The following is a 23,055-nucleotide window of genomic DNA, read 5'->3' as shown; positions in this document are numbered from 1 at the left end:
GTGAGTTTAAGCCACCGGGTCCGGGACTTGAACCGCAGTTGACTACGTGGGAGTCCAGCGACATAGCCATTACGCCAACTGCTGGTCCCATCTGCCTTTACATCTTAATGTGGAATTAGGTGGCAGTGAAAAGGATAAGGGGTTTAGGCTCTGCCAAATTTCCCCTAACCCTCACATACTCATACAGTTCATATAAAAGCAGTATATATATCACATAGAGGCAGTTACTAGTATTAATCTAATTTTGTTGCTAAAACCCGTATAGAAATTCTAGAGGCTTCACTGACAGGTTTAGATGAGAATGAACAATTCTGCCAAACTCCCTTTTTTGTAAACCAAGATTTATTTGGATACTTATGCTAATATCTAAGATTGTCTATAGTTTGTTAATTCTCTTATAGAGGATGCATAGCATGTGTAGGATAAATGTATTGGGTCATCTGAAAAGTCATGATGTCTTTTGGTGGAAAAAGACATCATTACTTTCTGATGATCCAGTTAGCACTTGCATTGCTCAAATGCATGTTGCTCAAATTTCCAATTCTTCAGTAGTTGATTGATAGAATTTTGTACTGTCGTATCAGTAATCTATGTGACTTTCAAAAAATAAAACATCTTTAACAGCATCATGCAGAGTGTGTGTGTGTTCAGTGGAAGAGAGAGAAGTTGGAGAGTTTAGGTGGAGAGAGAAACTATTAAAAAGAAATAGGTGGGACCAGCAGTTACTGTAATGGCTATGTCACTGGACTCCCATGTAGTCAACTGTGGTTCGCGTCCCCCACCTGGTGGCTTGAAACTCATGCTGGGCGCGTGTGCATGCGTGCCCAGGATCCTGAGCGGAGAATGGAGGAGAAGGGATTGTGGTGTGGCCAACCCACCTGGGGGGCGATTTCTCACTTTCTGTCTCTCTGTCTGTCTGGCGAGCGCACGCGCCCTATAGCAAAAACCTAAAAAAAAAAAAAAAAAAAAGACAATGATGAGGATTAGAGGAATTGTATTGATCCTGTAGTGTGAACCACACAAGACAGAATTTTGGCAAGCTTGATTTAATTATTTTCAATAGATGAACTGTAGCAGAAGTAGATAAATTATTCCAGAGTCAGTCTTGTCCTTATCTTCAATTTTTTGGGCCTAACATTTTTTCACATGGAGCTAACCTGGTGCTTTTGTTGATACCTGAATGAAGTTGAAAGGTTTGCACTTCCACTAAATTTTTGGCACTTTATGAATTGTGTTGTACTCATGTCTATAAGGAAAAATTGGGCTCTATGAATACAGAATGAGTGTCTGACAGCTTATTGTGTGTGAATGCTTCTTTTCCATCATGTGATATTATCAGGAACCCAGTACAGGAAATCTGTGTTCTTTTGGAAATGGTTTTATTCAATATGTTAAATACATAGCAAGAGCATAGGTAATAAAGCTGTTCAGTTCTCACAAGTGAGATGTGAACACTTCATTCTTTTTTTGGTAAATATTGCAACATTTTCTGATTCTCCTTCATATCAGGAAAGAGAAATAATTTTTCCAATTATTTCTTTAATGATTCAGCTACTTTATGGCGCTTTTGAAAATGTTATTTTTCAGGCAGATTGAACCATCTTACCACTATTGTGTAATTTAGTGGTAAGCTTTCTTTATTCATTGTACCTAGGAAGGTCAAGCATTTTATGACCTCAAAAACCCAGTCGTTGTTTTGTACAATTACCTAAATGTTCCCATTATTTAGAAAGGATATTTCAAACGTCTCAAGGCTTACTTTTACTAGGATTCTCAAGTGTTTTCATTTATTGAATACTGAATCCAACCGAAGCAGACTTTATAATATTATCTAAAGTATTTGTATATTTTTCTCATTATATTTTAGAAATCATTATTGTATGGCATGTTGATGTAAGTTAATGGTAAACTTTACGTTTGGATGTTATAGCTTTAGCATTTTTAGAAACCCCTAGTGGATGTTAAGTTTTCGTTGATACAATAGACTCTAGAAATTTATGTAGCCAAAGAAGATAAACAGAATTGGATATAAGAAACATTGATTACAATTTATTTATTATCACAAAAGAGGACTGATATTTCTTTTTTTTTTTTTTTTGGAGAGGTTTTTGTTATAGGGGGCATGCGCTCTCAAGTGTTTTCATTTATTGAATACTGAATCCAACCGAAGCAGACTTTATAATATTATCTAAAGTATTTGTATATTTTTCTCATTATATTTTAGAAATCATTATTGTATGGCATGTTGATGTAAGTTAATGGTAAACTTTACGTTTGGATGTTATAGCTTTAGCATTTTTAGAAACCCCTAGTGGATGTTAAGTTTTCGTTGATACAATAGACTCTAGAAATTTATGTAGCCAAAGAAGATAAACAGAATTGGATATAAGAAACATTGATTACAATTTATTTATTATCACAAAAGAGGACTGATATTTCTTTTTTTTTTTTTTTTTGGAGAGGTTTTTGCTATAGGGCGCATGCGCTCTCCAGACAGAGACACAGAGAGACAGAAAGCGAGAAATCACCCCCCGGGGGGATTGTCACGCCGCAATCCCTTCTCCTCCTTTCTCCTCTCGGGATCTTGGGCACGCACGCACACGCGCCCTGCGTGAGTTTTAAGCCACCAGGTCCAGGACGTGAACCGCGGTCGACTATGTGGGAGTCCAGCGACATAGCCATTACGGTAACTGCTGGTTCCCAAGGGACTGATATCTTGATAAAAACTGATTACAGCAACTGTAAGATAGAGAATTTAAAATGATAATGTTACTAATTAATAAAAAATGTATGTCATAGATAAAATGTGGGTCAGTGGACTATAATTTAGAATTTTTATCAAGATTTACTTTAATCATATAGATGTTTTTATGTTGGAATACAATTTTGAAAACCATGAAATGAATTTGAAATACCTTTGGAAAGTAGCTATCAACCAGAAACAGAGAAGTAGGGTATTTAGTATACTTTGGATATATAAAGATATATTATACATAGGATATATAGAAGAATATCTAGAAGATATAAGGATTCTGAGGGAGAAACAATTTAATAATAGATTTAATACAAATATAACTTCAAATGGCCTTACAGGGTAGCTGACGTTTTCAATAACATACTAGAAAAGAAATCAGTAAACATCTTGAAGAGAAAAGAATTATAAGCAGTGAACAAGATGAGTTTATTAAAAACAAATCATGTCTGACAAAATTAATGGTTGATTAAAATAGAATTGCAGAATTAGCATGTATAAAAAGAATGTATTTTTTAAAATTTCAACCAAGTGGTTTTTGCAGCTTTACAAAAACAAACTTTAAATTATTATATAATAATCTGATGGGTAGAATATTTGTGGAAAGATGATAAATCTGTTGTATATAAGGACAAATGTAATGCCAAGAACACCCACAAATTGATTGTGGGGTTAGGTGGCAGTGACAAGGCAGTGAGGATTTCAGGTCACCCCAAATCTCACCCAACCTACACATATTTATATAGTCTATATATATCACACAAAGGCAGCTTCTAATCCAAGTCCTCTTAGTACCCATTCTAATCAAATTTTATTGCTAAGTCCCCTCTATATAGAAATTTTGGGAGCTTCATGCATGAGTTTAGATCATGGCTTCACAAATCTGTCCACCTGCTTTTTTGTAAGGAAAAGCTTACTGGAGTACAGCCACGCTCTTTCATTTATGTAGTTTTGCCTTTGTCTGCTTTCACACTATGGTGGCAGAGTTGAATTGTTTAGACAGAAACTGTATGACCTTCAAAGACTAAAATGATTTTTACTTTTCTTTTTATAGACAATGCCAATTCTTGGATTAAATAAATGACTTAAAATTTTTTTTTATCTTCTCTTAGAAGCATTTGGATTATTGTCAACTCTAGGCATAGGCATTATATTGGCATATTGCATAAAGGGGGGGTAGATTTATATATGTCACCACCACACTGAATCTCTACATATATTTCTATATGTCTCAGCCTGAATCTTCCACGTTTTATGGGGACTGACTCATATGTTTTGCTGGTAAAGGCTCACAGTGAAGTATGTGGCAAGGCCACTACTTTCATTCAGTTCCATCAACTCTTGACATCATAAAAGGAGATGATATATCAAAAGTTAATTGGGGGACCAGCAGTTAGCGTAATGGCTATGTCGCTGGACTCCCATGTAGTTGACCGTGGTTTGCGTCCCGGACCCGGTGGCTTAAACTCACGCCGGGCATGTGTGCGTGCGTGCCCAAGATCCCGAGAGGAGAATGGAGGAGAAGGGATTGCGGCGTGGCCATCCCCCCTGGGAGAGTGATTTCTCGCTTTCTGTCTCTCTGTCTCTCTCTGTCTGTCTGGCGAGCGCACGTGTCCTATAGCTAAAACCTCTTCAAAAAAAAAAAAAAAGTTTAATGGGGAAATGTAAAGGGAACAATGGCTAGAAAATCAGTTTCATTTTTTTTTTTCCTTTTTTTAGTTTTTGCTAAGGAACGTATGTGCTTGCCAGACAGAATTGAAGAGAGTCACTGTGAAATCATCCCCCATGGAGAATGGTCATGACACAGTCTCTTCTCCTCTAGTCACCTCTCAGGATTTGGGGTACACATGCACCTGTGCCAGGCATGTTTTTCAAGTCTTGGGTCTAGGACTCCAGCTGCACCACCAGGCCAGGTGAAATCCAGTGCCTTGACCTTCATGACACCTGCTGGCTCACTGATTTTACTCTTACGTATCAAGACATTTAGACCTAATTCTGTAGCAATCTATTTGTTTAGAACTCTTTCAAAATATGTGTCATACAGTTGATCTTGGGACTTTCTCTCATATGTACTTGTTATATGCATGTCAGGAAGGACATGCTAAGGACTTACTGGCATAGCATTCCTTGTCCTAAGCTTTAGCTAATAAAATAAAATAAAATAAAATAAAATAAAATCACCTTGTGCGTCGTTGGTGCTTGATGAATATATATGGCTTGGATATTAACTTCCTAATGATTTTTGAGTATTCGCTTATTCATTATTCAGATATCTGAGTGCTTACTATGTGCCAAGCATGATGGCCTAGGGCAAGTGATTTGGCAGTGAACAAGACAGATAGCATAGAGAGAGAGAGAGAGAGACAATGGAAGCGTTTATAGTAAATAAAGTAACTGTGGATAGTGATGACCTGTGAAGAAAAGAAAACTATATAGTAGATTAAATAGTAATTTGAGTCAGAAAGGGGGAATAGTGTGGTAAAGAGCAATGAGGTGCTATTTGAGTTGATAACTAAATGATAAGACCAGGGGGACTATTATGAAATGACCTGGGAGAAAAAGATGTCTGGAAGAGGAAATTCAAAAGTCCCAAACAAATGTGGCCTGAAAAAGGAAGTGCAACTGGATTCTGATCAAATAATTTTGGTGGGGAGGGGGAAGTACGAGTTTGTACGTGGTGTGTATGTGTTGCTACTTTACGGTCCTCCATGTTTCATGTCTCTAAAAGTGTTTAAGAGAACATAGCATACGATCAGATCCCTGTATGTTTACTCAGTTATTCAATTGATCAGTATTTTCTAAATCTAAGTGTAGGAATCTGAGCTAAAATGAATGAGTGGGTTGATTTCATCTGAATTAATTGTTGAATGCAAGAGAGTGCTATGCATAGTTATCTGATAGGAATGACTGAAGAGTGAGAAGGGAGAAAGCACTGAGATAGAATTTTGGAGAAACTGAGAATTTGGTTCTTCAGCTCTAAGACCAAGGGGAAGTTCACTTGGAAAGTCACTGCATGGGGCTGGGCAGCTACAGTGCATCTTGATAGAGCAGAGACATTTTCACAGAAAGTAATGTGAGCAGACTCATTCACTCATTCATTCATAATTGCCAGAGGGCGCCTGTGCTTACCATAGAGTGAGAGAGAAGAGGAAGCATCCCCCAGTGGGGTGTGGTCACACGGCAATACCTACTCCATTTCTCCATCTGATCAGGATCTGTGGCATGCTCACACAGATGCTGTGCATGTTTTCAGACTGCACAAGGGCCAGGATTTGAACAGCAGTTAGGCATGTGGGATATAGTGCTCTCGACTAGTAGGCTTTGGGACTGGCTCAGTCAGGGACACTTAAAGAAAGTTATGTCTTATAGAAAGAAGACTAGGGCGAGGGTTTGAAAAAATATTGATTTAAAAATTAATTTATTAATTTTTTGAAATTATAATTTCTGCCTACAAATAATTATCCTACAGCTTTGTGGAGAACGGTATGGCATTTCAAAGCATACGTATAGTATAGAATAATGAAATCAAAGATATAGATACATTGTATTCAATATTGAACATTACATAATGTTGTATAACATTTGTTTAAGTTCAACTACTGCTTTGTTTTTTTAAAGTATTTATTGCACTGTCAGGACATGTTTTCTTTGCTGCGGTATACAACTCCATAACCAATTGCTCTTGTTTACATGCATTTTTGTGTCTGTTGCTCATTTCCTTCAGACCCCCTACCACCACCCCTCAAAGTTACTAGCATCTACCATTTCCCTCTGTACTTCTATGCCATCGATATTTCAGTTTCTGTCATAGATTGTGGATATTCAGTGTACATTAAAGAAGATAGGACAAGGACTGAGCCAGGCTCAAGTCTCTGAAGAGAGACATCCCAAAACCCAAGATCTCATTCAGAGGAAAAATAGACTGTGTGCAGATAAACTGGATTGTAATGTGGGAGGATGGTATATTGTAATTAAAATAGCAGGAAGTGGAAGGTCTATGTTCAACGTCAATATGCCTTTTGGAAGAAGAAAGACAAAGGTAAATTCAGAGAGTAAATCTGGCTTTGCATAAAAGAATCAGTGGAGCAATAATTTAGCATAGGAAAATAGCCACATTGAAAAGAGGCCTTACTGAAATACTGAGTTGTCAGGAGTCATGGTGTATTTTTGCACAGAAAAACAGGAAAAATATGTCATGACTTTCTCGACAACCTAATAGTAATTGAAGCAGTTGTGAAAACCATGAGTTTATACAAAGAAATGTATGTTTTACAAATTAGAAATGATGAAAGATCTGTAACATAACAAGGAAAATTACTGGGCATTTAAAACATATTTGAAAACTCAATTAATTTAATTCAATAAATTACTTAAAATTTCAATTCTGTTAGCTGTATTTTTGGCTTAAAAGTAAAAATTCCCAGTCTATTAACTGCTAATCTAATTTTGTATACCAGATAAGCAAACATCATTGAAAGGAGGAAGCCTTTTATATTAGTCTGAAGCCAAAATTTTCTGAATGATATTTGCTTAAATCTGGTGCTTATTGGGCACTTTGATAAGGTACATACTTGAAAGGTTTACTATTAGCTTTCTGCACCACTTTCTACCTTGAGCATGTCCTGAAATGTAGTCAAACAGCCTTGAGAACAGCCTTGAGAATCAGTGCTGCCATGTTCCTAGATCTGGTTTCAGGGTGCTGATATATTATATAATAATTTAACTTATCTAACTTGCATTTTCAAGTTAATTTTTTTTAAGATTTTTGTCACAGGGCATGTATGCTCTCTGGAGAGAGGGAGAGAGAGACAGAGAGAGAAAGAAAGAGAAATCACCCCCTGGGGAGTGGCCACGATGCATTTCCTTCTCCCCTCTCCTGTCATGATTTTGAGCATGCACATGCACCCAGCATGTTTTTCAAGACAGAGGGCCTGGGACTCGAACCGTGGAGTAGACATGTGGGATCCAGAGCTGTAACTATTATGCCACCTGTGGGCCCAGAATTAGTTCTTGTTTAATAGGAATTAGTAGAGTAGATAATAGTACTTGTACTGTCCCATAAAGAAAAGACATCATGGAGAACAAGTAGAGGGCTTATAAAAAGCCTCATGTGCATGTGTGGGGACACTGTATAACATGATAACTGCATGATATACTGTAGACCCAAAAATTATTTGCTCAGTGATTGTTTATTTGTTTAAAATCTTATCTGATTGAATTGGATGGTGCATTTCTGCATTATTTGGAAGTGAAAATATATTACATAATGAAACCAGGTTATGGAGAACTTTGAAAACCAAGCACATTGGACTCGATATTGTAAGTGATTAGGAATCATGGGAAAGAAGATAATAACTAGATGATTTTCAAATATTTGCTTTATTATTTATTAGTATATAGGATTATTTAGAGATAAGCAAAAGTTGAGCATGATACTGTATTCTGCTACACTTTCTATTTTAGCCTGGTTTTCATTCCTAGCCTCTCTTGGCTGTTTCAGAATCAATATAGACTTTAACTTTACAGAAGTCCCTGAGTATAATATAGAAAAGTTGTCTGGGTTATCGAAGCTCTTGTTTATGTTTTCTTGAGTTTGTATTTCTATTTGCCTTGTGCTGTGCCTTAACTCCTGTATAGCTGATCTTTAGCTATTTTTTAGGACTTTGAACATTCTCCTTTATTTTGGCCTTTTATATTTGTCTCACTGATACTTGCTTGTTTGCATTTATATGTAGAGAATAAGTCAACAATACAAATGAAATGGAATGAACTTGTAACTAACACCTTTTTCTGAACAAACTATAAAGATGAGCTTTATATATTTAATTTTATTTTTGTTATCAGCCTTTGCTCTTTGTGGAACTACTCAATATATAAAAGTTGGTACACTAAAAGCAAGTCCTGCTCTACAAATTTGTTGCTCTCTCTGGTAACACTCAAATCTCTCAGAAAGATTTGCCAAGAAAATGTTCATGTTACTGTAGCTTTGGCCACTGAAGTAACTTGCCTTCCCTCTCTAAATATGAATTTTGCTTCAATATTTTATTTCTTAGAAATAAATTAAGACCAGAAAAAAAGTCTGGTTTGTATTTCTCTCCAGAAGAATTAGGAATAGCAGTCAATCCCACCTTTGGGAACTGTTATTATAATAATATTGCACAGTTATACTCTTGTCTTGGTTGACCCTTAGAATGTATAATCATTCAATTTTCTGTCCCATCAGAACTGTTTTTCAAAAAGGAAATGAGGGGTCAGCTTTTATTGTATGGCTCCACATTTACTGAACTAGCGGTGTTTTACTTTTCCATCTGGGGTATTGACTCTGGGAAATTTACAATAGTTTATTACTGCCAGCTCCACAGGGGTGGTGCCAGTTTTGTCAGCAACTTATGAGCAATTCTTTAAATGGGTTTGGGGAAAACAGAATGAATATTACTTGGATCGCAGTGATGAGGTGGACTTGTATTAAATATAAAATCATACAAGAAAATCCACCAGCTCAGAAGATTGCAGTTGGAAATGTAGTGCATGGCCTGGTGGAGTGTGGGTTCTGTAGCCGGATTAACTAGGTGGAATTCTGGCTCATCGCATTAGACAGGTATCCTTTGGCAAATTACTTTTTGAGCCTCAGGTTACACATCAGTAAAACAGGGAATAATGATGTTACTTACTCCCTGGAATTTCTGTAAGGTTTTTATTTATTTATTTTATGAAAAAGGGAAGTTTTAATCAGTACACCCAGAGACTTCCAGGCACCTGATGGTGATTGAGCCCAGAGAAGAATGGGGTCTTTCTTTTATTGTGGGGCATTATCATGAATATTTAGGAGGAGGATCTGTCACAGTAGCCAGGTTTTTTGTTTGTTTTTGTAGGCTTTTGTCACACTTGTGCACTTTTTGTCTGATAGAGTGAACTGAAGTGACTGATAGGGTAAGTCTTTTTTTTTTTTTTCCTTTTTTTTGGAGAGGTTTTTTTCTTATTGGGTGCGTGCGCTCGCCAGAAAGAGAGAGACAGAGAGATAGAAAGCGAGAAATCACCCCCTGGAGAGGATGGCCCCACCACAATCCCTTCTCCTCTATTCTCCTCTTGGGATCTTGGGCACGCATGCACACGCGCCCGACGTGAGTTTAAGCCACCAGGTCCAGGACGTGAACCGCGGTTGACTACATGATAGTCCAGCGACATAGCCATTACGCTAACTGTTGGTCCCATGGGTAAGTCTTAAACATGCCCAGTGTGGCCTTCGAAGGTATAAGTATGCACATAGGGACAGTGTTGCCATACTGGTCCAGTATATCCAGAGGAAGATGAAATATCAGTCAGGTAGCCAGGAGAATGTGTTTGCATGTGCTTGCTACAAGAGGGAAAGGAGTTGCATTCTCCTGGTCTTATTTTTTTTTATTTTCTTTCTCACAAAGAAATTCTTTATTATTGAGAAGGTTCTTCAACTTGTGTCTATTCAACATTTTAAAACTATTTTAGAAGGATGCCATGGGTGATGGATTACTTTGTTCCTTACATAAAGATAATTAAAGCATGAAATGTTTGTTTATCCAAATGTTTATGCAGAGACCAGAGCAAAGTATTTGGTTTATATGTTGTAGTTCAAAGAAACATCTTTATAACCTTTGCGGTTTCTCTAGTAACTCTAGCATTAGCCAATGCATCTGATCCAAGGAATGGCAGCCTTGGGGACATTTATAGTAAAATAGTCTTCATATAAGTCCATCTAGCACAATACTCTAGGAGAATATAACTTCAGGTCAAGAGATACGCTTTTCTGACCCATACAAAGCCCTCAAAGTAGCCAACACCTATAGTGGCTTTGGTCCGTCCTTCCTTCCTTCCTTTCTTTCTTTTTTTTTTTTTTTTTTGTAGAGGTTTTTGCTATAGGGCACATACACTCGCCAGAAAGACAGAGAGTTTCTGAGCCAAACTATAGTCAAGTCTGCAAAGGTCAGAAGGGCCCCCTCCCCTTGCCTTTGTCCTCTCTTTCAAGACCCCTTGGTTCTTTGACTCCTTTGATTCTTGTATGCATGTTTGTGTGTGTGTGTGTATTATTCATACGTTAAATTGCTATACATCATTTAGATTGTGAAGAGACTTTACCCAGCATGATATATACCTCAGTCCAGTCCAGTTGAGACCACCATACACATCCTTGTCCACAGATAATGAACCTTATCTGTGTTCCACAAGCATCTCCTGGTCTTCTAATGACAATTCAGGCAGTAAAAGTTAGATAACCTTTCCTCTGTTAGCACCAGGAGTCTGGCTGCAACTACTGACAACATGTGATGAATCCCATCCTTTTTACACTGGTGTTTTATGACTTCTGCTCATATCTTTCTACCTACCTATAATAAGTTCTTTTGGGTACATACTCAATAGTAGAGTGGAATTGCAGGATCATAAGCTAATTCCTTTTTATTTTATTTTATTTTTTTTGCTATTCAGAAATCAAACCACCTAATTTTATTTATTTATTTATTTACAACAGAGAAATTTACATTTTCCCATCTGTCAAATGTTTCTTCTCTTGCACCTCACACCCATCCTCAACCAGCTATTCTTTAAAATCCACCCTATCTAGAATTTATGTAAGGCTTTATTAAGTATATATAAAAGCATGTAGAACAGAATCTGAGTATCGGGAATACTTGTGTGTTGGCTCTTACCTGTTAATCTTTAGATTAACAGCAGGTGGTGTGGTGGTGTAGTGGTTAAGCCCTGGACTCCCACATGGTAGACCACAGCTTCAGTCCTTCACCTGGCAGCTTGAAAATGACATCAGGTGAGTGTACCTGCATGCTCAAAATCCCAGGAGAAGAATGGAGGAGAAGGGATTGCGATGTGGCCATACCCCCTTGGGGAGGTGATTTCTCACTTTCATTCTCTCTCTCTTTCTATCCATCTACGCAGGTGCCCTATGGCAATACCCTTAAAAAAAATGTAAAGGTGAGAATTAAGTAGCTTTTTCTCTGACCCTGCCTCCTCTGAGAATTACAAAAATATGAGAAGAAAATTATTGCCACTTCTAAAATGTGAAATGATTTGAAAACAGCTCTATTTTGTTTTAAAGCTCAAAGAACTGGTAGTGTGATTGTCCTAAAAGGAGACATATTTAACCTTTAGACATACTTAAAACTAAATTAATCAGAATTATTTTTTTTCCCCTTCTTCCTTCCATTTTAGAAGAAAAACTCATAAGAAAATAGCTCATTATTAGGGATGTCTTCAAAAAGCGACTTCAAACATCCTTATTATGTCCTAGGGTCACTGTATAGTCAGTACAATCTCCTGTGTTTAAGTATTTAGAATTCTGTTAAATTAGAAGGCAAGGGATTTTTGTGTGGGCCCCTAGACCCCTGGAAATTTCACACAAAATTTTGTGAGCATGTGAACTTTTCTAGAGAAAATGATCCATGGTTTTATCATCTTCCCAGAGGGCCTTATGACCCCCCAAAAGATTAAGAGCCTTCCTCTAAGGCAATATAAATTTTTCATCTTTAATGAAAGATAAAATTATAATACACTATTTACCAAGGCAGAGAAATCTACTAGTATGTCTTAGATTTTTAGTAAAAACGATCAAAACAAAAACTTTATTCCCTCTGGTGAACCCTTAGCTAACCAGAAAATTTAATTATCCAGCATTTCAGGTAATAGATGTTTACTTGTGTCAAGAAGCAGTCATTCTTTAGTACATTAGCTGAACTTGTACTTTATGTGGAAAAATTGGTGATTTTTGTCTATTATCTATTGCTGAACTTGTACTTTATGTGGAAAAATTGGTCATTTTTGTCTATTTTTTATGCTTGGTGTTTTTTCTAGTTTCAGAATTATTAATTTTTTGTAGTTGCATAATCATTTATGTCCTATGGCATGTTTAAGAATAATAATATTATATACATGCTTGCTTCTAAACCATTACTGTATCACAATATAATTTAATGCTAAATATTTCAACAAATTTTGTCTAAAGGTATTGAGGAATAAAGAAGATGGGGAAGTTGGAAGGAAAGGAATTTACTGACCTCTGAAATCTTCAAAATGTGTTCTATTTCTTATGCACTTGGGCAAATGTTTAAGTTTACATTTACTTGGATGTTTTTAAATTGCTGTTATGCAAATGCCTTAATTGAATATTTCAGAACAACTGTTTTATGGATCCTTAGAAAAGGTACACATTCCAAACTCGAAAACTTTAAAGTTTTTAGTCAAAGGAGATTAAGTAAATAATTCAGAAATGCATTCTGTTTACCTGTTAATAATTAAGTAGGTTAGATATGTACTTTTTATAGTCATTGAGTTTTAATTTATTTATTTGTTGGTGTGTTGGTTTTTAAGAATTTATTTAAGGCATTCTGCTATTGGGAAATAAAAATAAACAAAGTGAAGCAGCACATAATAAGGGGACAGGCTTGGGTTACTTTTAAAGAGACAAGTACAGGGAAAAATGGATTGAATTTTAGGGTTAAAAGTAGTATTTAGTACATAATCTTTCTGAACTTTTCCCCTCTATTTGGAAGGGAAGCTGAAATACCTAACAAGTATAATTGAGTCAACTGAATGCTCTTTTGTTGTTGACCTACAGCTCTGGCTCCATGGAATTTGATTTGATTTTAGATGGCTTTCGTATGGGGTTTAGCCAGGCCACTTTTATGAAGGATTCTTGGAGTAGTCTACCATAAAACTTATCAGATTTCTCTGGTATTTTAAAAACGTTAAAAATACCCAAAGTCACAATGAATACATCCACTTTAAGAAGGACCATTATCGGGTGAACTAGAACCAAATTACTAGAACCAGCCTCAAAGGGAGTGCATTTTTATCCACTTAACCATATAAGATACACAGATTCTTTGCAAATGTATGATGTTGAGGATCATAAATTGGTTTTAATTTGCCATGTTTTGATAAGAAAGCTAATCCTTGTGTTTACAGTTTTATTTAATGAAACTTGTTTTTTAAACTGTTATTAGAGAATGGCTTTAAGCAGTTTCTATTCACTTTGCCTTTAATTGGGAAGGCCAAAATGAAATAAGATCAGTTGAAATGACTAGCCAGAAGGGCCATAGTTCATGTATTGTAGGTGACTCTTGAATGGCATATTAAGTAGTATGGAGTAAAATAATTTCTTATGTGTGAATAGACAATATGATTTTGTAGTTGATTATAATTTACCTATTTTTAATTTTCACTATACTATTCCTACTTCCAAATGGATTTTTGGGTCTTCATTTGTTCTTATCACATATTTTGTTTCTCTATAACAGTTCTATTATTGAAACCAATGCACATTTTATCTGTTTTTTTTTTTTTTAATGGTATGCTTACTATATAATTCAGACCCTCTTAAAATTTCTATATTCCAGGCTGTGCCTTTCCTTGAAAATGCAATTAAAGATATGATCAGTTGAATTTTGGCTGCAAGGAACCTTATAGGTGGTGGTGGTTATTTTTACAAATCCTGTTTTTCTTTCCTTTTTATTTCTATTTTGTTTTCTTTCTTTCCTCCTTTTCTCCATCTGTCCTTTTTCCTTCCTAGCATTTTTTGTATTAATAAAAAAAAAGTATGCAATTAATGAAGGAAGTCCTCATCAAAAATAGAGACAAATAGACATTTTTTTTCTGGTCTTTTAACATTTAGGAAATCTAATATAACACATAAATTTTTTTCCTGAAACATATACTAGGAGACTTGTTTCAGTGCTTTTTTATGTATATAAGAAGTCATTTGTGTTTATTGTGGGAAATTTGGAAAGAAATCCTAGTAAGAAAAAAAATCTGCCATAATATTAACATGTGACAAAAATTCAAGAATACTTTAGTATAGGTCCTTACCAGTCACATACATACTGTTTCTAATATACACACACACACTCACATACATACAGATCTACATTTATATGTACATAAAATCAAATGTTGTATGTAATCTGTATTTATGAATATATTATATACACACAAATGATTAAAATTGGTATCTTAACTACCTGCTTTTTTTTTTTCTTTTTTTGAGAGGTTTTCGCTATAGGGTGCGTGTGCTTGCCAGACAGACAGAGAGAGACATAGAGACAGAAAGCGAGAAATCACTCCCCAGGGGGGATGGTCACGCCACAATCCCTTCTCCTCCATTCTCCTCTCGGGATCTTGGGCACGCACGCACACACACCCAGCGTGAGTTTTAAACCACCGGGTCCAGGATGTGAACCGTGGTCGCCTACGTGGGAGTCCAGCGACATAGCCATTACGCTAACCGCTGGTTCCCTTAACTACCTGCTTTTTAAACTTAATGATCTAGTATACATTTTCAATTGTTGTGTTTCATAAATACTATCCTATCACATAATTTTCTTAGTCTACTATTGTGAAATATTTAGGTTTTTAATTTTAATTTCTATTGATATTATAGATTAATATTATTATATATTTAGCCTATTGTTTCAGCATTTTACTGTATTATTTAGCTTATTATTTCATACACGTTTGAAACTATATTTTATAAATACTAAGATGTATCATCGATAGGTTCAGCCAGGTGGCATGGTGGTTTAAGGAAGCTGGATCTCACATGGCCCACTATGGAGTTCACGATTGGGACTCCATGGCCTGAAAAATATGTTGGGTGTGTTTGTATGCATGCATGCCCCAAGTCATAAGAGGAGCACGGAAGGGAAGAGATTGTGGCATGCCCAACCTCTTGTTGGTGCTTTCTTATTTTCATTCTCTGTCTCTATCTGTATCTGTCTCTCTCTGATGAGCAGATGCACCCTATAGCAAACACTTAAAAAAATCTATCTATAAGTATATTTTATATTTTAGAAGAGAATTAAAAACTCAATTTTTAATTGCCTAGTCATGTATTTTGCTTTTTAAAAAAAGAGACTATTTATTTTCAGATAAAAACTATTAATTCTACAAACATCATATACATTAAAAATATGTATTTTTTTCATCGCCAGAGGGCAAAATGCCAGAGAGAGAAAGCATCCACTAATAGAGGATGGTCATACCACAGTACCTTCTCCACTTCTCCATCCTGTTCAGATGTGGGGCATGCACATGCACCTTGGATATTTTTAAAGCTAGAGACCAGGACGCAAACAGTGGCCAACTATGTGGAATCCAGCTCCATTAACCCTAGGCTATGGGGCTAGCCCCACGTTAAAAATGTTTATCTTATTTGTTATTGGCCTATTAATTTTGTTAAAGATATCTTTTGACTTATAAACATTTTCATTTTAAACAGTAATGAATAAATCCTTTTGCTTTTGTTATAAATCACCTTGTATATGCCCAAAATTACCTCACCTCCTTAGAGTTCAGAAAAATACACAATATGTGTTTTTATAGAACTCTTTGATTGTTTTATTATTCATATTCAGGTTTATCAACCTGATTTATATTTTGGTACCTACTAAGAAGGGAATAAAATTTATTTTCTCCATATAAACAGTAAATCACCTCAACAGTGTTCTTCATACCTATACTGGAGTCCCTCTGGCCTATTGTACTGATTTGTCTTTTCTAGTGCCAGTAACACTGACACTGATATATCAATCTTTAGTAAAATCATACCTGTTTTCAACTTACTTGTTACAGGACAGAGATCTCAAGTATGATTTTATTGTTCCTTTGGAATTTATTTTTTTTTAATTTGTTAATCACCTTGTTTGTCTTGGTTGCTATTTCAGCTGCCTATAAAGCACCAGAACTATTAAAGATGGTTTTAATTCAATCAGTTCAACAAAAATTGTTTGGCTGTTTGCTGTATACGAAGTCTTGTGCTTACGAGAGGATACACAAATAATCAGATACTTCTGTAGCAGAGCCCCTGTGCTAGAATAATATGTTAATATGATGGAGACAAACTCAGCTTGTAAATGGCGATCTGCTATTGATAACTTCACTGATCCTAATGATTTTTCTATTCCTTTGTTATTCATGACTTACTTAGCCCAAGCCATTTTACATATTTCCCCCTTTCTTCTTTAAATCTAGGAAAGACTAATTATTATGTGACATTGATTTAACTGAGTTAAAGTGAATCAGGCATATGAAATATGATGACTTTTTTCATATTCACATCGTCTATTTACAGTTTTTTATAGAGAGATTTTTGCTATAAGGCACATGTGCTTGCCAGAGAGACAGAGAAACAGAAAGGAAGAAATCACACACACACACACACACACACACACACACACACACCCGGAGATGGCCACACCACAATCCCTTCTCATCCATTCTCCTCTTGGGATTTTGGGCACACATGCACATGTGTGAGTTTTAAGCTGCTTGGTCCAGGATTTGAACTATGCAGGAGTCCAGCGACATAACCATTACGCCATCTGCTGGTCTCAGTCTGTTTACTTTTTGTAATTAATGAACTGAAAATTATTAGTTTATATTTTCAGTTTTGTAAATGTTTATTGAGCTTTCACTAGGCACTATTTAAAAAGCTTTAAGGAAGATAATGAATGGCTTTAAAAAATTCCTAATCTAGAGGGGAATTTATAACTTAAAAAACAATAGGAATATAGTAAAAAAATAGTAAAGAGTGCATGGTTGGGACCAGCAGTTAGCGTAATGGGTATGTTGCTGAACTTCCATGTAGTTGACTGCAGTTCAAATCCTGGACTTAGTGGCTTAAACTCACGTCGGGCACCTGTACATGCATGCCCAAGATCCTGAGAAGAGAATGGAGGAGAAGGGATTGCGGCCTGGCCATCCCCCGGGGGCTGATTTCTAGCTTTCTATCTCTCTGTCTCTTTCTGTCTTCCCGGAGAGTGCACATGCCCTATAGCAAAACCCTCTCCCCCCCCCAAAAAAAAAGAGTGCACTGTTTACTACATATTAGCAATTTTACTAACCAAAGTAATGGGTGTTATATCTTTAATCTCGCAACAGCCCTGGTAGTTCCTCAGAGATAGATAAAGATACATACATACACACACACACATATATATATATATATATAGAGAGAGAGAGAGAGAGAGAGTGAAATATATATATACATATATATAAACATAAGAAAACTAAAATGAGGAAGAGAGTAAAATACATATTTATACAATTTATATGTATGTTTTATATATACATTCACATATACATATATATATTTGTGTGTGTGTGTGTGTGTGTGTGTGTGTGTTGGGGGGGAGATTTTTGCTGTAGGGTGTGTGCACTGGCCAGAAAGACAGAGACAAAGAGACAGAAAGTGAGAAATCACCCCCCCCAAGGGGGATGGTCAAGTTGCAATCCCTTCTCCTCCTTTCTTCTCTTGGGATCTTGACCACACATGCACACACGCCTGACATGAGTTTATGCCACCGGGTCCAGGACTCGAACCATGGTCAACTACGTGGGAGTCCAGTGATATAGCCATTATGGCAACTGCCGGCATAATATATATTTACTCTCTTCGATATATATATACACACACACACACAAACACACACACACACACATATATATATATATATATACACACACTCTCTTCCTAATTTCATTCAGGTTACTTCTTATTGTCACCTCCTCTGAGAAGCTTCCCTGTCCAAATCTGTCTAAACTATCAGCATATTTAACTCTCAAAGTCATCGCCTTGTTTTGTTTACCCTCATGGTACTAATTATATCACATATAAGTCTAACAATTTGTTTACTTCTGGTAGAATGAATATTGGATGGGAGAATAAACCATGAGTTACCAGAGTTTGGAGTTGCACAGGGCCAAATTAAATTTATTGTATGACATATAACTTCTTTAAGGCTAAATTTTTTAAACTGTAAATAGATGTAGTCTTAGTGTCTGTTTCATAGGTTGATCAGTCTGTTTATTCTTTCATTCAATAAATATTTATTGATCTCCTAGTGTATATGGCAGGCACTGTTCCTAGAAATGGAGATACACTAAAGAAGACTAAGTGGCTGCTCTTATGTTGCTTCCATTCTAGTGGTTGAGACAGACAATAAATAAATAAATAATTGCTTTTATGATATATCATGCAATGGCCACATCATTTTTCTCAGGGAAATCCTTTCTCACTTTTACCTTTACAGTCTGAACACTTTATCTTTCCTATTCTGAATCATCTTCTGTTTGTCCATCATTAATAGTTCTGATCTCCCTCCTACCAGATTGTACTTTTTAGTGCCTCTCCAGTTTATGGTTGCAGAGTAAGCGTGTACCTTGAAAGCAACAGGACTGTCACCTTCCTTTTTTGGGTCCCATTTGTTTATTAGTGCATGTTTGTTTTGGTTTACTGGTGCGGTTTGTTTGCCTCTTTGTTTTCCCTTTACAAAAACATTATATGTGCATATTAAATATCCAGTCAATTAAAATCCTCAAAGAGTTGTTTTTTTTTTTTGTTTGTTTTTTTTAAATAGATCTTTTCCTGTAGATGTACTGGCTTATAGGATCAGCTTATGTTTATGTATTACATTTCCATTAGTAAAACTGCTTTTGAGACTTTGAATGGCTGAATCTCTGTGGAGATTATTAGTAAATATGACATCAAGGTCATCACTGAGATTTCATAACAAATTTAGAGTGATCGTTTTCCAAGGACATACAATATCAAATTCAATTTTTAATAGGAGAGTTGTTTCTAGTTAAACCTTTTTATAGTCCAACTTGCCAAATTGGCTTTAAAGGAACCTCAGCATCCTGCCTGCTCGGCATCTCCCTGTTCCAGCTCTGATTCTCTACTCTCAAATATATTTAGATAGGAAAGAATTTTAAAGTGACTCATCAGTTTGTTTTGACTTTCATGTTCTAATGTCAAGGACTACGTGCTATAGACCAGTTCAAGCTATACTGAGCAGGTTACTTTCTGTTCCCTTATTTCTTTCCACCATTTTAAAAGTTTTATCTTTATATTATCTGTGTTCACGCAAATGTCTCCAAATAGTCGGTAAAACACTATTCTGAGAATGGGCTTATGTCTGCTCTTTGTGTACTTTCTAACTCATCAGTGCCTACCAGTGCGTTTTACATGATAATCTTTGCTGTCTCTGTTAAATAAAATAAGAAAATAAATGGGTTAAAGAATACTTGTAGATTAGCTTCTTTTTAAAAAATGTGAAGAATCTCATTAGTATAAATTAAGAAAACATCTGGAAATATTTTAATGAATACTCTTCTATTATTCTAAAAAGTGTACACACTGTGGTTTATGTTGTATATTTGTGTCACATTTTATTGAATACATGTACTGCACACATAATCTGAATTGTTAGCATTTTTAGAACTACAGATATTAGTTGGTATACCCCTAACTCAACTACCTATTTCTCATGGCTAGTCATAAAGATATTATGGAAATACAAATAGTTTCCTTGGCAGGTTTCTAATTTTAAGTATTTCTTTTACAGACACACAAAAAGAAGTGTTAAGAATTGCCCTTTGAGATTCTGAAAGCTGCAGGTAATGTCCACTTACATCTTCTTGAATGGATTTTATCTTCCTGAAATATTTTATGATATTTTAAGGCCTTGAATTTACTACTTTAGGTCTTTCCTTTATTACCTTTAACGTGTTAGATTTATTTTTTCCTCCCTGTCTAAAAATAATCTGAAATTGTTAGTCAAAAAAGAAGAAACCTATGTCATCTAGAATATTTCAGCTTAATTGGGTGCTGCTATACCCTATTTTCCTTCTATATGGGAATGTGTTATGTTCTTTCTCTGCCTTATAAATTAATTTAGAACTCTTCTGATTTTAAACCTTGCCCTTTCTTTAAATAGATAGTTGGCTCAAAGACAAGAAGTTCATACCTATTCTTTCTCAGGAAGAGCTTTACTACTAGCTATAAGAAATAAAAATGAATTTGTTGGGGACAGCAACATTGTTCAGATGAGATTTACCAGCTACTGAGAGTCAAAAGTCCAGAATTTCAGGCAGAAAGTTTATAATAGACTTGTGTTGCTGCATTGTGTATAAAGAGCTCATAGGGATTGAAGGAGGTTTCTTAGACAAGAGGGGGCTGTAATTACTTTGCTTCTTACATGCATGGTTAGATCTTCCAGCGAGAATAACATGGTAGGGTAATTTATTATAGAAGAGTAAATCACAGATTACATTGGAGGGGGATGGGGTGGTGCGATCCAACCATCAGTTTTGTGAATACATACACTTAAGCATGTGTGATAGCTTGTTTTTAATTTCTTTACACCAGTGCACACCTCAAACATTCCGTTTAGCAGTGGGATATGCAAATTGTTCCAAATGCAGCAGCAGTACTTTCACCTGAATGTCAAAACTGTCAGAGAGCTTTAAATCAAGTCTTTATAACATTTTTTAAAAACCAGCCAGCCCCAAGATTGAGGCACCAAACTGAAAAAACTTGATTCCCATACTTCCAAAAAGCTCCTGTATGTCAACAGGGTAATGTTTAAGTTCTAATTCACCTGCTTTCTAATTTTAACCTTTTAAGGATTTTATTTTATTTGGCTTAATTATGATATTTTCCACAAATTAATGATAAATGCCTTGATTAATAAAACCAAATGTCAGAGAAAATGACAACTTGATGAAAAATTAATACTCGGCAATATTTTAAGGTACAGAAGTACTAAAGATGTACTCTTAAGCCTCATATTTCATCATCTCTTTCTGAAGGTAGGTAACCAGAATTCTCTTTGTAGCTGTTTTTACAACCACATGTGTAGATGCATTTTAACATATGATTTTCAGCAATTTTCTGCTGTCGGTTACTACTAACTGTTATAGATAGGAATATGTTCTTTATTTTTTATCTCTCTTTTGCCCATAATATTATTTATTTTTATTTCACAAAATCAAGGTTAAGTATGTTTTGGGGTGGTTATAGAAATAAAGTTACCATACTAAGAATCTAGTTAGGAACACGTATGTGTGTGCATTTCAAGAAATCTCATGATTAAAATTTAGCAATAGATGATTGTTTATCTGCTAGAGAATGAATTCATTTTATTATTCAAGTTTCAGCTTTTATATTTGAAATTACCCAATAGAAATTATATATACACAGAGAGAGCATAGACTTTCAGAGAGAGAGAGATTTTAGTATGGAATTTTCTTAAATTTTTTTTTTCTTGAGGTTTCATTGAAAGACTTGTGTACAAATAAAGAGTAGCTTCTGTTTTTCTTATAATCTGTTGTTTTTCTTATAAGCTCAAAAACAAACAATGAGAAATTTGACTCTAATTTTTTTCTTTATGCTGGGGATCATGGAGCTGACAGCAAATATCTCATTTATTTTCTCACCTCTACAAATGTCAGAATTTTTAAAAATGAATACTTAAAATATTTTATTAACCATGTACTATGCAGGATCAGAGTTTATGTTGGGTTTTTATCTTCATATTTCATAGATAAAACTGCCAACCAATTGAGGAAAGACACAGTGACCTCTCATGTGCTGTGCTTTTGTTTGGTTTAGTTATTCAGGATCAAAAAAGACCCATAAAATATATTGTCAGTTAAATGGACTCACTTTGACCATCTGTTCATTTAACAACATTTTGGTCATACCTTTCAACAGAAATTTTTGCCAACTAATGTTAGAATGACTTTTTCATGTAATACACCGGGAATTTCTAGATAGGTGTTTCGAATATAATGCTGCACATACTTAGATAAGTAGAGGTGGTGGTCAACATCCTATAAACATAACAGATGCCAATCCCAAGGGAAAACATTGTTTAGTGTAGATTTCCCATAATATTTAAAATTGGAGATGAATTGTGTAGAATCTTCTCTCAGCTGGCTCTAGGTTTTGTTTTTGTGTCTTGCCGGGTTCCAGGCATCCAGTCTGTACTGGCAAAGCTGCTTGATGAGAAGAGGCCACCAACATTGCTGCCCTGACTGTTCACATACCTGCCATGAATAATAGCTCCGTCAGCTAGTTAATCATTGCATTGGGACTGCCTCTGTTCCATCTTAGCTGATCACTGTACAGAGGAGTTTAAGTTCCATTGTAACACAAAGCTCCTATTACATTTCTGTACCTACACTTATTTATCTGCAAAAGCATTTCTTCTTCTTTTTTTCATATACCCGTAACTAAGACATGCCCTACTTCTTTGACAGTTCTTAAATTACATATTAAACAAAGTGCTTCTCCTACCTTGTTTATTCTATTCCTTATCCTTTTCATCAATTTTTTTTCTGCATATGAACCAATGAACTGTTTTTCATTCGTTTGTAAGACTTCGTTATGTAAATACTATTATCTATGCTTCAGAATCCAGTTTTATGCTTTTAGTTGAGAGTCTCATTATTTGGGATAAGTACTATAAGAGACTAGCATTCTT

The 23,055-nt window shown here is 35.5% G+C and overlaps 1 protein-coding gene across 13 annotated transcripts in view; it reads left to right on the top strand.

Annotated features, from left to right (window-relative positions):
- The window catches only part of ZBTB20 (zinc finger and BTB domain containing 20), an 885,897-nt gene that overhangs the window by 171,272 nt on the left and 691,570 nt on the right, over positions 1–23,055 (top strand). For 11 of the 13 annotated variants that reach the window (XM_027765659.1, XM_027765668.1, XM_027765674.1 and 8 more), the window contains one exon: positions 20,134–20,185. The gene's annotated coding sequence lies outside the window, so the exon portion shown is untranslated. Of the gene's footprint in view, positions 1–20,133; positions 20,186–21,321; positions 21,380–23,055 lie in introns of all 13 variants that reach the window. The other 2 variants (XM_027765666.1, XM_027765667.1) reach the window with 1 other exon arrangement.

The sequence above is a fragment of the Tupaia chinensis genome, unplaced genomic scaffold (assembly GCF_000334495.1).
Source record: "Tupaia chinensis unplaced genomic scaffold, TupChi_1.0 Scaffold139218_1, whole genome shotgun sequence".
Taxonomy (NCBI): domain Eukaryota; kingdom Metazoa; phylum Chordata; class Mammalia; order Scandentia; family Tupaiidae; genus Tupaia; species Tupaia belangeri.
The sequence above is the reverse complement of the archived record's forward strand: the minus strand, read 5'-3'. Positions and strand labels throughout refer to the sequence as shown.